We start from the raw sequence: 17,487 nt of genomic DNA, 5'->3' as shown, positions 1-17,487 counted from the left end.
AAATCATTATGAGGATAATTGGAGGGCTGGGTTAAAATATACTACAATGTGAGAAAGAGAACAGCTTTTCAACTATATTCTTTGTTAAATACAACTCTAAGAAAGGAAGGGAAATTGGGGAAATTAAATGGGGAAGAATAACTTCAAATTCATATAACACTGCCGTCCATGACACATCTACCTTCCATTTGCTTCTTCTTCTTCTTCTCACTATTTCTCTGCTCTGTATTTTGTATAGTTCCTAATGAGCAAGACACCACGTAACAATATATATATATATATATATATATATATATATATATATATATATATATATATATATATATATATATATATATATATATATATATATATATATATACACACACACACACACACACACACACACACAGTCAACGAACATCGATCTTGCGTCGCAGCGGCACACACTACTCGAGGAGCGCGTTTTAATTTAGGCCTCTCAGGAATCATAAAATAAATAAATAAATAAATAAATAAATAAAGTAATTAACAAATAATAATTAATAAATTGATTAATTATTTAATTGATTTAAAAAATGGGCTAGGTCTAATTGACTTGTTGGCATCTTAAGTGCATCTTCCGCCCTTACCCATTGCAACATTGATCAACATCGAGCAGCTTACAAATGTCAGTGTTTATTGTGTATTTGGTGATACCTTACTGGCACTGTTCTAGGGGTGAAATGCATTGTGTTATGTCCATGCTGTGGCGTTTGTAGTGACGAATGCGAGGAAGACAAGTCACGGTGATATCATTCAATCATAATCTTCACATGTCGACTCTCAGTGGTATCGATATAGCAAAACATGTGCATTTAAAAACACGAAACTTCAGAACCTCACACGAAAATTCATCAAGGGAAACGAAAAAAATAGTTGTCTTTTCACAACCATGGTGGTGGCATCCCTTTATCTTTACCTTAAGTTGGACTCCAGTACTACACTTCTGGCAAGACAGCTGAAGGGAAGAAGTGGGGCCATGTAAACATAATCCCTTACAGCTTCCATTGTCTAATTTTCGTATGAGGTTCTGGAAGTTTCGCGTTTTCTAATTCACATGTTTTACTATATCAACACCATTCAATCTCGACATGTGAAGAACTATGATTGAATGATATTACCATGACTTGCTGCCTCGAACTCAACCACAAAATAGAGAAGGAAAGGCGTTTCAACCCGAGGAAAAAGTCGGTTACATATCACCTAAGACAATGAATACCGACCCTAGTAATTAATACTGGTCATTGTTGCTATTGATGTGAGGGAGAACGATAGATGCACTTGAGATGCCGATAGGTCAAACTGTCCCTTCTCACTTTTTTTTTTTTTTTTTTTTTATTTGCTGTAAGGCGATAAAGTAAAACGCGATCTTCAAGTAGCCTATGGTCACGCAGTGGCATTGATTAAACCTTGAACACCTGCACATGGTCATTAAGTGCTATAGGGGATACAACAAGGGTGACGTAAGCAAAATACCCAGGATCAATAATTCAGGACAGAATAAAAACTAATTGGTTCAAGCTTGAACAAATAAGATTTAAAAGAGACAGGAACGAATTGGTTCTCGAATATAGAGGTAGATGAATGGAATGGACTCAATAATTAGGTTATCAATGATAAGTCATTAGTGAGCATTAAAAGAAGACTGGACAAATTTATGGATGGGGATGATAGCGAGAATACGTAAATATGCTTCATACATAGACTGCCATGTGTAAGCCTGATGGTTTCTTACAACTTCCCTTATTTTCTTATATTCTTATTTAACACACACACACACACACACACACACACACACACACACACATATTGTATGTTGTGCAGTGATGAGCACACTCAGCTAACAAGAAGAGGCAAATCGGAGAGCGTCTTCATGTATAGCCCCAAGCAGCAAGTAAATGCAGTATGTAAGCCAAAGAATTATAACCACACTGTCTAGGTGTGTTACGTGGTTTCAGTCCTACTAAAAAATCAGTCACTATGAGCTCTGAGGTCTTTCCGTAGGGGGAATTGGCTGGCTGGGTGACCAGCAGACGAGACGACCGTAGGCGAATGACACACACACACACACACACACACACACTGCGTGACGCTGAGGAGGCACCTGAGACAGCTCTATATGTTGAGTTTCTCCGATACGACCATAACCTGGGAACTACTACTGCTTTCAAATGAGCTTTTGAGTACCTGACTACTGATGTGACGTGCTACAGGGCCTGGGGAACATCTCTATTGTCAGTACTGAAGGTATTATCAAATCTTCCATATACTGTTGTGTGAGCCACAGAAGGTAAACAAGATGCTGTGGTGTTGACACGTATATACTGTAACACCTTCACCGACCTATGCATGTAAAGAAATTCTATTGCTGAACTCCACACAACAATGGTACACTTCATTGGGTCTGAACTTGAAGAATTAGTGAAGACAAAGGTAGAAAACGAGCTTGCTAATATAACCAGCAGCATTGATAGAAGGGAGAGCAGAAGTGTAAGCAAGACGATTAAGGATGCAGTTGTTATGCTGCCCAGCCTGGCCAGCATAATTTCGGTCGCTGTATCTACAGCTGTATGTATTTCTTTCAAGGAATTCAATGATAAATTAGAAAACAAGATCGCAGTAATGCAGGGGAATTGCCTCCTGCTCAATGAAAACAAGATGGAGCAGTACTCCCGAAGGGAGAACTTACGTATTTTTAGACTAGAGGGGGAAGAGGACGAAAGTGAGGAGATGCTGGAAGCTAAAGTTATAGAACTTGCTGATACTATTGAAGTGAAAATTGAGCAGGATGACATTTCTGTTGTTCACCGTTTGGGGAGACCCAGGGAAGGAGGTAGGCCAGTGATTGTGAGGTTTTGTCACCGAGGAAAAAAAAAAAAAAATGAAATTATGCAAAATAAGAAAAAAAAAAAAAAAAAAAATCAAAGGTAGGCAAAGAAAAGTGTATATAAATGATGATATGACCTCCTTAAGGGCTAAAATGTTGAATATGGTTAAGGATCAAGAAACTGTGAAAAATGTGTCCAAAAGGGAGGGGAGCATTCATGCATGGTTGAACAGTGGGGTAAACCTGTAGTTATAAACTGTCCTGATGACTTAGAAAAGATTGGTATTTCTGCTTCTGATTGGAAAAAGTTAAATCTAGATCACTTAACAAGGGCCTAAGATGGCGCTGGGGCACAACACATACTTAGGCATGATAATGGTGTTAGTGCAAATAATATTAACTCTGTTCAGTTCGTTCCTCCCCTGCATTATATTAATGTGTTGTCTCTTAATGTCTGTGGTATCAAGTCAAAGTTTTTATCTATGGATTTTATTAACTTTATTAAAGATTATGATGTGATTTGTTTATGTGAAACTAAGTGTGATGGTACTGATATGATTAATGTAAAAAATAATATGGTAAATATTGGCTTTGACATTGTCTTTAAGAACATAAGCAAATTAAGCAGGGTTTACTCACAGCCATCATGAAAAAATGTTAGTTTTAAGTGGGGGCATAACACTTACGATAACACTTATCATTCTTTACTTTCACTTAAAGTTGATAGAAGTAGTGTAAATTTTTGTAGGGAACTGGTAATAAGCTGTGTTTACATTCCCCCCTCACACTCTAGATATGGTAATGAAGAGCACTATGATGAGCTGGATGATCTTTTGCTGACTTATTCTTATGACGATTATGTGCATGTTCTTTGTGGCGATTTTAATGCTCACACTCTCACTATGTCTGATGCTCCTTCTGATACTGCTGAGGACCCTGTGTCTGTAGAAGTACCTCAAGTAAGTTTAACTGATTTTGGAATAACTGAGACTAGAGCAAACCAGGACTTAACCCCAGATAAGAATTCATATGGGAAAAAAAGTTGTTGAATGTTTGGAAGAATCACCAAGTTTATATATTTAATGGAAGGTTAGGGGAGAACTGCAGCGTTGGCAAACTTACTACCACGCATAATACAACTATTGACTATTTTTTTAGGATCACCAGTGATTATAAAGTATGTTGTAGTTTTTAAAGTATTAGACTATGAACCTTTGTGGTCTGATGTACACTGCGGACTACATGCAATAATTAAATGTAAGATACAAAGTACGGTGCCTGTTGTAAACCGAGAGGCACAGGAATCAAGACAATCAACTGTAAGGCCAAGTAAATGGAATGTTGAAAAACAATTTTTATGAATTACCCATGGATGATATTAATCTAGATTTAAAACAAATACTGACTGAACCGGCACTTGTAACTTTCCCACCATATAAGAAATGAAAATTTATTAAAGTCCAATATTGCCACCTCAGTGGGATATGATAGAGAGTGCTGTGCATCTAGAAAGGAATACCACAAAGCTAGACAGAGGTATCATTTGCATAGAAGTAGTGTAAATTTTAAAAACATGATCGAGAAAAGCAGGAAATATAAAGCAAATCTTAAAAGAGTGAATAATAAGGAGAGGCATAACTTAATAAAGAAACTTAGAAAATATAAGAGTGATGACTCTAAAGCATATTGTAAAATTTTGAATAGTCAGAAAAGAGCTTATCAGATCCCCATAACACTAAATTAATCCTATGAGCATTTTAAGTAGCTAGCGGGTGATGAAAATTCTGAGAATAGTGATGTGAATATTACAGATGATGAAGACCGTGCGGATGGTGAAATTTTATCAGTACTTAATGATCCTATAAGTGAAGAAGAGGTAGTTAGAAATATTAAGAAGTTAAAAAACAACAAATCCCCAGCGTCTGATATGATTAAAAGATCTAAAATCAACTTTTGAAAATTGACAATTTTTTGAGCGCGCACAGCCGTTCGTCTGCACATTCGTTGACAGTAAACAAAAATAGGTCCGGGTTCTCTCTCTCTCTCTCTCTCTCTCTCTCTCTCTCTCTCTCTCTCTCTCTCTCTCTCTCTCTCTCTCTCTCTCTCTCTCGCTACATTAACTGTTGCCTGCTAGCCTCTCTTGCTCAGCGTGGCAGTATCCTTGCTTGCTCATCATGGTAACAGTGCAACATAAATACATAACTGGCAACTCATATCGGCAGGCTGTTGGCCCAGGCGGACCGGGATCCCAATTTTCCACGAGTGCCCCGACCACCCCCTCCTGACTACAGGCAAGCAGTCGCTGTTCTGCGATTTATAAAAAAATTGCACATCGTATATTACCACAGTTTCCGTCCCTCTCACAGCTCTGTTAGCTTCATTTTATTAATTAATTTTTATAATTTATTAATAGCCATTCATGAAGAATACATTAGATAGTAGTAAATCTATGCATGTTAAAATTCTAGCCTTTATAAAGCCGTGGCTTTTCAGGCAAGTAAACATAAAACACACAATTGTAATTAAAATTTAGATAAAATACACAGAGAAAACTCAAAGGGATAAAATTCATAGAAAAAAATAAAAACATGAAACATAATTATAATCAAAATTTAAATACATACATGTATACTTAAGAAACAGGCTGTTATGATTCATTGCTGAATTCAAATTGTTGGCAGAGAGCAGCAAAGAAAAGTGACCCAAGATGAAAAGTAAATTTGTATCTGGAAGATACCTTTTCTAAAGTATTTATTTTTTTGAAAAGAGAACTCTTCAATTAAATACTCTTTAAAATGTCAGATGTTATTCACGGATTAGTCCATCTTTGGCAGGAAATATATTTAGTTGCAGTAGGGAAGCATTTGTTATGGAGATATTCAATAATATGTGAGAATTTCTTAAAATTTACGTCCAAGTTTTCATTATTTAATATGATGCCCCTGTTTATTTTAGCTAGCTCACTATTAAATTTATCTTTATTTTTCGTGTTTCTGATTCTAAAGGATATCTTGTGTTTTACTTCATTAGGGTTAGCATCTGGATGGTATAAATTAAGAAATATAGGAAGATGATCGCAAAAATGATATTGAAGAATGCCAGATAAGGAGATTGCTAGATTACTACCTACTTATTCAAGTGCGGGGCCCAACTGCGAGTTCACAGGGTCCTTCTAGTCTCCTGCCAGATGGTCGCAACACCAGGTTCCGCCCCCTTCACGGCTGCCACTACATCGGGTCAGCCTCCCTACATTGCCTCCTTTGCAGTATAATGCAGAGCTCAAAATCGCCTTTACAGGGTCCTCCTGGTGTCCTGTGGCGAGTTAAACAAATGAGGTATCCAATCTATTTCACCTCATACAGGTAAAGGAATATTACAACTGCCAAACAACTCCAACTTCCTTGGAAAGAGTTGCAAGCCACGTTCTAGGAGGCACGGATACGACAAGGGAGAACGACTATGAGGATTGTAATATTCTATGAGCTACCGCCTTTCCAAAACAACAACGAAACCACCCACGCTCATAGAATATTACCTCCCCTGCTGAACAGTACCATCTACATCTTTCTAGAAGACGGACAAGACCACCCCGACAGGATATTGCCCGAGGCAGGAGGAGACGTTACTGTACAGCAGTAGAACTATGATCTCTGGGTCCAAATCTCTCAACACAGCATCGGATCCCAACCGCATTTAACAAAACAAAATACTATAGATACAAGAAAAAGTAGCCTGCAGACAAAAGGGAGAAACAGTCTACCGTTCTCCGATACGCCAAAAACCCGGCCAGTAGCCGGGGAGTCGGTGTGGAAAGATATTCATCCAAATTAAACGACACAATCACAACACGCAGGCTCCTGGAGACTCCTATTTCTTACTTACATCAGCAGGGGCATTCTGTTTAAAATACATAAGTACTGTAATATCTAATCGAACAAAGCCCCCCCCCCAAGTTCTATATTCCTTTCTTAGTGTCCTTGCCTTGTTCTGTCTCACCGCTCATGTCTCTTCCCTGGCCTGAACGCTGACTGACGCCTGGGAACAATGGGACGCGTCTCCGCGGCCTCTCAGAAGACGAGGGGGAGGGAAGTCACATGACAAAGAAAGAATGGGGGGGTAGAAGATGGGATGAGGGGGGGGGGTGACATAGCGCCACCCGCCTTCATCATTCGCTACAAGGCGACAATGACAATAATATGCTCTTGCTTGCTGCGCTTCTCTGAAGAGGTGATTGCAACGTGACTGCGGCATGATGTTCATTACTTTTTATTCTTACAATTGGTAATGATTTTAATATGGTGCATAAAAGAGAAAGGGGAAAATAAAAAAAAAATATATATACTAGCCTACCCAACTAGGTGAACGCGGATTGTATATCTAGTATATCTTTATATTATGAACAAGGACATTTGACAACAAAATCTGACCATAACCCTCCTCCATGAAAACGATCACTTCCACTTGATGATACAGACGGAAAAAAGTTAACGGAAACAGGAGTTGATGGAAAATGCGGTAGTGTGATGGCACCGTTACTCTAAGTTCCTCATAGTATACTTTGTGATATTTATTTTTTATTTTCCCAGTTTCCCATTGTAGTAGCAAGGTGCAATTGAATACCATAAAAGACTGAAAGTCAAGGTCAAGTATAATATGATATAATATATATATATATATATATATATATATATATATATATATATATATATATATATATATATATATATATATATATATATATATATATATATATATATATATATATATATATATATATATATATATATATATATATATATATATATATATATATATATATATATATATATATATATATATATATGTATGTATTTATTTCACCATTCACTACATTTTCCGTGAAATGATTTACTGAAGTTGAAATGTTATTGAGGGCGAGCCACATTTGTGTGGCAAATGCTTTCCCGGGGAGAGGCGGGCGTGTCGAAAGAACAGCCACCTCATACCGCCTTACCCCTGTTTTGTCAGTTGGCAAATCACCTTCAGAGGAAAGGGGCGCGCTTGTTGAGACAGTTGGTATATTAGCATAACTGGGTGTGGGGCTGGTTATTGGTTGCATACCTGTAAGTTTAGTATTTGCTTTGGCCATCCCCAGAGAACAAGAATACTACTCTCAAGCTTTTATGAAGGCGAGGCTGTAGATGCCCGCCAAAATTATAATTACTTCCAGTGATGTCTCAAACACTTGATCAGCTTGTGTTGTGAACTTATCAATAACTCAGCAGTGATCTTAGTGAACGTTCCCCTTTATGTCTTACAATACAAAGGGGGCAGTCACAGCCTTACCCTTTAAAGACAAATATCTTCCTTCACACAAAACTATATGCACCAAATTACACGCACAACCTTCACTGAAAATTCTAAATTAAATATGGCGACAACTACACCAGCTTCGGAGTCCCTGTCTGGGGAGGGGAAAAAAATATTCCCAGGTTGAACTGCTCTTTTCGTATCGTGTCTTGACACCCCCTCCCCCCCGCGCCGTCCAAACTTTTCTTCATTAACTTCTGCAACATTCGGGGCTTAGATCTAAAGTTCAGTCAGTAGAACACCACCTCTCCTCTCCTCTAGCCCATTTTCTGTTCCCACATACTTTCTCTATCTTCATTTTCATTCCAAGGCCTGTATTCATCAAACTTACCAGCTAGCCCACTTACAAGGGCCAAGTTACCATGCCACTACCAGAGCTGGTAAATCACTATTTAGCAACGACACGGCTTGGTAAAGTATGAAAGCTGTTGCAGCTGGTAACCGCCAGAGTGTTCTGGTGGCGGGGAACAGCCAATCATCTCCAAGCTCACATAAGATGTGATAGGCTTACATGTAAATGTGTTTACAAACACATATAGCTTGAAATTCAGAGTATTTCACTACATGGACGTATAATATCCATAAAATTTTAGTTACTGATGCCTTAAGATATGTTTTATTGTATAAATGTTTAATAAAAGGTTCTCTCTCTCTCTCTCTCTCTCTCTCTCTCTCTCTCTCTCTCTCTCTCTCTCTCTCTCTCTATTTATCTATCTGTCTATACTCGTATATATATATATATATATATATATATATATATATATATATATATATATATATATATATATATATATATATATATATATTTCAAATCATCACCAGAACTGAAAAAAAAAAAAAAGTGAAGAAGAAATGGTCTCATATTAGTACGCATATGAAATTTCACACATGAGCCCCTTCATCGCCTGCTACTATCGAGCGAGTCACAAATTTCGAGCATGACGAAACCCTTGTACAAAAACCGACGCCCCATCGAGCACCACCTGGTACACTGCCCGCGATTCCACTCTCGGCGCACTGCACTACGCTCCCAACTATCGGCCTGCAGTCACAACACCAACTGGAAGCCTCAAGTGTCCACCCATCACGGCAACCAGCTGTCATCCGCTTCCCCTGTATCTTCTTCAAGAAGACAGGGCAGCTGCCACGCCTGTGATAGCCTCGCAGGATTTCACCAGAGCCCATAAGGATTATTATATCATCACGAGTCTAATAGAAGCAACAACAACATGCCATATCACAGCTTTTCCAGCCATGAGCTCCTGACGCTCGTTTCAACAGGGTGGGCGAGGTGAGACAGTGTTGTTGGCTCACTTACTCCTTGCCTCACCGGCACGATGAAGGAACAGGCGTGGGACGCAGTGACAGCTGAGGTCAACACTGAGTACCATTGTAAGGAGCATTACTGAAGCCAGAAACAAGTTCACTGACACCAAGCAGAAAAAAAAAGAAAATAGATAACTTAACAGGAAACACAACTACAGGAGAGAGAGAGAGAGAGAGAGAGAGAGAGAGAGAGAGAGAGAGAGAGAGAGAGAGAGAGAGAGAGAGAGAGAGAGAGAGAGAGAGAGAGAGAGAGAGAGAGAGATTGTTACATATTTTGACATATAAACAGTGATTTTTTTTTTTATGTAGAAAAGATACTGTCCAAGGGCAACAAAAATCCCCCCCCAAAAAAAATGCCCACTGAGATGCCAATTCCAGAACAGGGTCCAAAGTGGTAGTCAAAAATTGAAACCTGCCTCTTGAAGGAATTCAAGTCATGGGAAGGGGGAAATGCAGAAGCAGGCAGGGAGTTCCGGAGTTTACCAGAGAAGGGGATGAATGATTAAGAATACTGGTTAACTCTTGCATTAGAGAGGTGGACAGAATAGGGGTGAAAGAAAAACTAAAGTCTTCTGCAGCGATGCCGCGGGTGGAGGGGAGGCATGTAGTTCGCAAGATCAGAAGAGCAATTAGCATGAAAATAGCGATAGAGGATAGCTAGAGATGCAACATTGCGGTGATGAGAGAGGCTGAAGACAGTCAGTTAGAGGAGGGGAGTTGATGAGACGAAAAGCTTTTCATTCCATCCTGTCTAGAAGAGCGGTATGAGTGAAACCACCCCCCTCCCAAGAAATGTAAAGGTTACTCCATACATGAACGGATAAGGCCCTTGTACAAAGTTAGCAGCTGGCGGTGACGTCTCAGAACGCCTAACTTCATAGAAGCTGTTTCAATTAGAGATCAGATGTGAAGTTTCCAGTTTAAATTATAAATAAAGGACGGACCGAGGATGTTCATTGTAGAAGAGGGGGACAGTTGAGTGTCATTGAAGAAGAGGAGACAGTTGTCTGGAAGGTTGTGTCGAGTTGATAGATGGAGGAATTGGGATTTTGAGGCATTGAACAATACCAAGTTTGCTCTGCCACAATCAGAAATTTCAGAAAGATCAAAAGTCAGGCATTCTGTGTTTTCCCTGCGTGAAATGTTTACTTCCTGAAGGGTTGAGCGTCTATGAAAAGACGTGGAAAAGTGCAGGGTGGTATCATCAGCGTAGGAATGGATAGGACAAAAAGTTTGGTTTAAAAGGTCATTGAGGAATAATAAGAAGAGAGTGGATGAGATTAAAGAACCCTGAGAAACACCACTGTTAATAGATTTAGGAGAAGAACAGTGACCGTCTACCACAGCAGCAATTGAACGGTAAGAAAGGAAACTTGTGATGAAGTTAGTGAGAGAGGGATAGAAGCTGTAGGAGGGTAGACTGGAAATCAAAACTTTGTGCCAGACTCTATCAAAAGCTTTTGATATGTCCAAAGTAACAACAAAAGTTTCACCAGAATCTCTAAAAGAGGATGACCAAGACTCAGTAAGGAAAGCCAGAAGATCACCAGTAGAGCGACCTTGATGAAACCCATACTGGCAATCAGATAGAGGGTCGTGAAGTGATAGATATTTAAGAATCTTCCTCTGAAAGATAGATTCAAAAACTTCAGATAAGTAGGAAATTAAAGCAATAGGATTGTAGTTTGAGGGATTAGAACGGTTTCCCTTTTTAGAAACAGGCTGAAGGTAGGCAAACTTCCAGCAGGAAGGAAAGGTAAATGTTGAGAGAGTTGAAAGAGTTTGATTTGGCAAGGTGCAAGCACGGAGTCACAGTCGAGGAGAATAATAGGAGGAACCCCATCAGGTCCATAAGCCTTCCGAGGGTTAAGGCCAGCGAGGGCATGGAAAACATCATTGCGAAGAATTTTAATAAGTAGCATGAAGTAGCCAGAGAATGGAGGAGAGGGAGGAACAAGCCCTGAATCATCCAAGGTAGGATTTGAGCGAAGAGTTTAGCTTTAAAGATAGAAGTGATAGCAGTGGTGCCATCTAATTGAAATAAAAGAGGGAAAGAAGAAGTAAATTTATTGAAGATGTTTTAGCTAGGTGCCAGAAGTCACGAGGGGAGTTAGATCTTGAAAGATTTTGACACTTTCTATTAATGAAGTTTTTGACTAGTTGGAGAAGAGACTTGACATGGTTCCAGGCAGAAATATAAAGCACATGAGATTTTGATGAGCCACCTCTTTATCATGAAGAGCACGAGAACAAGCTGTGTTAAACCAAGGTTTGAAAGGTTTAGGTCGAGAAAAAGAGTGAGGAATGTATACCTCCATGCCAGACACTATCACTTGTGACATAGAAACGGGTCTCTGACACAGAAGCAGTAGTCATTCCAAGGAAAAATACTTCCTCAGGTCCCCCCAACTAGCAGAGGCAACACGCCAAAGGCACCTATACTTAGGGGGATCCTGAGGAGGAGTTGGAGCGATAGGACAAGATACAGATATGAGACAGTGATCGGAGGAGCCCAATGGAGAAGAGAGGATGACAGCATAACCAGAAGGATTAGAGGGTAGGAAAAGGTCAAGAATGTTGGGCGTATCTCCAAGGCGGTCAGGAATACGAGTAGGGTGTTACACCAATAGCTCTAGGTCATGGGGGAAAGCAAAGTTGAAAGCTAGTTCACCTGGACGGTCAGTGAAGGGAGAGGAAAGTCAAAGCTGGTGGTGAATATTGAAGTCTCCAAGAATGGAGATTTCTGTAAAAGGGAAGAAAGAATGTGCTCCACTTTGGAAGTTAAGTAGTCAAGGAATTTCTTATAGTCAGAGATAGGTGAGAGGTATACAGCACAGATAAATTTACTTTGAGTGTGACTTTGTAGTCGTAGCCAGATTGTGAAAAACTCGGAAGCTTCAAGAGCATGGGCACGAGAGCAGGTTAAGTCACATAAACATAAACGGCACATAAACGCAACATCCAGCTTTGAACTGAAAATGAGAATAAAGTAGGAGGGATCAGAAAAGGAGCTACTGTCAGTTACCTGAGACACTTGCGTTTCAGCTTGGAAAAGAAGATGGAATTTAGAAGAGGAGATGTGGTGTTCTACTGATTGAAAATCAGATCTAAGACCGGGAATGTTGCAGAAGTTAATGAAGAAAAAGTTGAGGGGGGGCGTCAAGACGGTTAAGATCGATATCAGAAGAGCAGTCCCACCTGGGGACATTTGCTGTCTCTTTCGCAGATGGAGACTACGAGGCTGGTGTAGGAGTCGCCATAAGTTTGAATTTTGAATGAATGGTGTGTGTGTGTAATTAGCTGCTTGTAGTTTTGTGTGAAGGAAGAGAGTTGTTTTTAGAGGGCAGGCTGTAACTACCCCCTTGTTTTGTGAGGCATAAAGGGAAACGTTCAGTGAAGTCACAGCTGGGTTTAATGATAAGTTCACAGCATCCCCTGATCCAGTGCTTTAGACTTCCCTGGGAATAATTATCGTTTCGGCAGGTGCCTACTGTCTCCTCCTGAGATGTGGGGGAAGTGCCTCCACACTACTAAAATTAAGTGATAATTCCCCACCAACCATATGCCTCATCAAACCTATCAACATATTTGATTAGGCTACACATTTTTGTTTATGTATTGTTACCTAATTATATTTTTGTTTCCAATTCACAATACTGTGAATTTCCCATAAGAACATAAGAACATAAGAAATAAGGGAAGCTGCAAGAAGTGACCAGGTTTACACGTGGCAATCCCTGTTTGAAATATACCTACCTATTTCCATCTATTATCCCCATCCATCTTCTCTTAAAGCTCTCTAGTGTCCTACCACTAACAACATGATTACTGAGTCCGTTCCACTCATCTACCACTCTATTTGAGAACCAATTTTTTCCTATCTCCTTCCTAAACCTAAATTTTTTAAACTTGAACCCGTTATTTCTTGTTCTACCCTGGTTGCTGATCCTAAGAATTTTGCTTACATCTCCCTTGTTATAGGTGGAGGAAAAAGCTGAGTCCAACAGGTGTGAGCATGTCAAGAAATCAAGAAGCAGTGTAGGAGGTGGTAACAGATAATTAATTGATGCATCTTGCCTTAATTATATCAGGATATCATATATATATATATATATATATATATATATATATATATATATATATATATATATATATATATATATATATATATATATATCTTGTGTAATAACAGGCTCTGTACTAAATTAGGTATATACTCATTTAACTACAGTTCATTTTTTTTTTCTGATATCTAAAGAAATCAGTATGCTATTCCTCCCACAAATGGTTTATGTTCGTATTGTGGATTAATATGTCGGCCAGCAAAATTAAGCTGGTCTTGGCAATATACAGTAAAATCCCTCTCATCCGGCATTTGAGTATCCGGCAGCTTCTAGTATCTGGCATATTTTTCCCCGAGCCTTAAAATCAATAAAGAAAATCAATGTGTACTCATAAAATCGATTAAAATTCCCGCGCGAGGCATACTTTGTCCCCTCGCCACCAGAGTGCACTGCTTCGCGCCACCCGCGGCCCACTGTACTGTGTTTACTCAGTGACTCAGTCCCGCGTGTGCACTGTTTATCACCTGACGCCTTCATCATGCCTAAAGTTGTAGAAAAGAGGAAGCGTGTTGTGCTTACAGTTAAGCAGCTGATCAGATCAGCTGCTGATTAAGATCAGCTGAGCTTTGTTATGGTAAGATGCGTGAGTGTAGGGTGGTGATTGTGGACATAATTTAACTTCTATTCAAGTATCCGGCAATATTCAAGTATCCGGCATGTCGGCGGTCCCGTTGATGCCAGATAAGAGGGATTTTACTGTATGTGCTTTTTATAGCCCTTCTTATTTAAGTTCTGCATCCCATGTTTTCTTCCAAATACTATAGTCTGTGAAGGCACAACTATAAATTACTAATGTAGTACCTTGTATCAACATTATTAATCATTCATTAAATAATCTAGCAGTTCCCCTACTGCTCATTTCAAGAACTCATAAAGTATAAATGATAAGTAATCATCATAGTCACCTTTGGTTTAATTTTGTTCTTTAAATGAATAATATTTTGATATTTTATTGGATGTGTTTGCTGGATTCTTCCTTGTTTCCATGGTTTCCATGAATATGTATAAGTCATATATTGATGGTTCTTTATTACTTTCAATCGCATGGGTGAAGAGGGCAAGGGCAGCATGGAATAGTTTGTTTTGCCCCGTTATTGAGCTATACTTGTTGCTCTGGCTGAGTTACCCCTCCTGTCCTCACCTCAGCCAGGGCCAAGCCAGGAAAACCACTGTGCACATTCTGTCAGCAGTGCAGCCCACATCACTGCACTCTCCCTATCCAGCCCTCAACATCATTGCCATCACCATCTTCTTGCCTACTGCTGGTCCTGCCAGGCGACTCACAAGCAGGGGAGATCTAGCAGTTCCTCAGATGATGGAAATCTAACAAGGCATTCTCACTGAGACTAGGAACATGAGGGGTTCAGTGGATATGTTGAGCGACCAAGTGGAAGTAACAAACTCTCCTTTCAGCACCTGCATGGAGGCCAAGACTACAATGCTGGAAGTCATTGCCAATTCCGTGGCAGAAATTGCTGTCAAGAAAGATTAATTACAGGACCATTTTGTTTGTTTATAATGTATGATTATTTTCTTGTTTTTAGATATGGTAATAGGCTATCAACATTTTTCTTTGTCCTGAGTATTTTTTTTTTTTTTATATGTAGTACATTAAACAAAAATTTTGGTGGTGAAAGTGAGTCAGTATAGTAAACTTCTTTTTTATTTTGACAATACTGAAATGTTAATGAATGATAAAATAGGTTGAAGTAGTACATATGAGACAAAAGGTGCTGCTGTAGGGCTTTTGAACAAGTGAGGAAGGAAGACTTAAACTGGAAGACATGTAGATTCTTCTGCGAATGCCACCTCCTTTGCTGTTGTCCTCAATAGGCATGAAACTTCAAGAGAGAGAGAGAGAGAGAGAGAGAGAGAGAGAGAGAGAGAGAGAGAGAGAGAGAGAGAGAGAGAGAGAGAGAGAGAGAGAGAGAGAGAGAGAGAGAGAGAGCCTATGAAAGCACATTTTCGTTGAGATCCCTGCAGCTAGCCAGTCCAGCTTGGATGCCTCCTCTATATTCTTAAACTTCGGGGTCATCATTATCAAGTAGTGGCTCAACCAGGGGAATTCTCCTTTGGATGCATATGTTGTGCAACTGCATAGGTGCAACTGCTTTATGAGCACTTTTAACTGGATGGTACTACAAGGTGCCGCCTGACTCGTACAGACAGCAGAATCTGGATTTTATTGTCTCATTATGTCTGCTGTAACACCACATGTGTTTTTGTGTAGCTGTTGTAGGTGTGCTTGCCTGCAGTTCTTGGCTGGCTCAGGAGTCATTAAAAAAGGGTTCCAGAGGATAACCAGAATCACCTTCAATGACAGAAGCACGTGTAAAGGATTAATCCGGGAAAAAAATAACTTTAAAATCTTCATAAGCACTTAACCATAAATTTATCCTAATATCCATTTCTTGTTCATGTTTACTTTACTCTTCAATCTATATAATTTTTATACAGATTAATCATCCCCCTCATAAGAAAAAAATCATATTATGCAGAAACAATTTAGCTTTTCCAGTACACTTGTTTAATAACTTTTATATTTACTGGAGACAAACACGATAATAAAGTGTAAAAAAAAAAAAGTACTTCATAGATGAAACTGTTTTGCTGAAAATTATTTGCAAAATTTTTGCTAAAGAATTTTAGCACCAATTTTATAACGCATTACCACTAAAACTGGTCATATAATTTGATAATTGAAGAACATATGTAGTAGTTAACTTTGAAGTTTCATACATATCGACTGAAAATGAACACAAAGAAACAAATGAAAGATTACTCATCATGATGAGGTAGACATCCAATGGATCGAACCAGTGTATGAAGACACCTACTCTGCATACCCTGTCGTGTTCTATGGCCCACAGGAATTCCATGAAGGCTGAAAAAGTTACTTTTATGAACAAGAATGTTCTTATTTTATTTTTTACTTTTAACTGATCGTAAAGTTTATAAGGAACAAACACAAAGATTTAAAGGCAGCTTAAAATGCAATGTTAGTCACAAAAGCTTTAGTAACTTGTAAAGAAACAATAATTTTTGTCAGAAGTATTGTAACTTAAGTAATATTGGTCATTATATAGAAGAAATTTTAGTTTTAATTAATCCATAACCATCAGTGTATCCAACTTATAATAATAATTATTCCCTCTCCACCTCTGGCTTCATACAAGTTAACTTATAATTATACGTTTTCAGTCACTGGTTTTATAGAAGTTAGCGACAGCTGCCTAACCTGTCTGGCCCTTGCTGCTTCTACCACACACCACTACAAAATTCTGCTGTCGCAATCACATACCAACTCTACCACTACAAAATTATGTCTGCTGCCCCAACCACACACCATCACCACACTTGCCTTATTACCTAGCCTGCTTCCCTACTACACACCTTCAACATTATCACATTTATTTCTATAAAGGTTTCTAAGTAAATAATGAACAACACAACACATACACTGTCACACTTGCTGTTTCTCACCACACAACCATAATCTTGCCTCCACTCCCTGACACCTGCTGCCATCACCTGCACTGCTACACATGCCTGCTTTGACTTGACAAGTGAAGGTTAATTTATTTTTTTATTTTTATTAATAGAGTGGTTTCCCACCAAACAAAAAAAAAAAAAAAATAAATAAATAAATAAAATAAAATAGGTAAATAAATAAATAAATAAATAAATAAATAAATAATTTTTTTTTAAATCCCCTGCCTTCCTATACATCTTGCAGCCTGTTCCCCGCGTCCACACATCACACATCTGCTGGCTATTTAAGTTTGCTTTCATCTTATAAGTTCGGGACCAATGTAATGAGGGTGATTAATAATAATTAAA

This window comes from Scylla paramamosain, chromosome 16, assembly GCF_035594125.1.
Source record: "Scylla paramamosain isolate STU-SP2022 chromosome 16, ASM3559412v1, whole genome shotgun sequence".
In the NCBI taxonomy this organism is placed as follows: Eukaryota; Metazoa; Arthropoda; class Malacostraca; order Decapoda; family Portunidae; genus Scylla; species Scylla paramamosain.
This window is presented reverse-complemented; position numbering follows the sequence as displayed.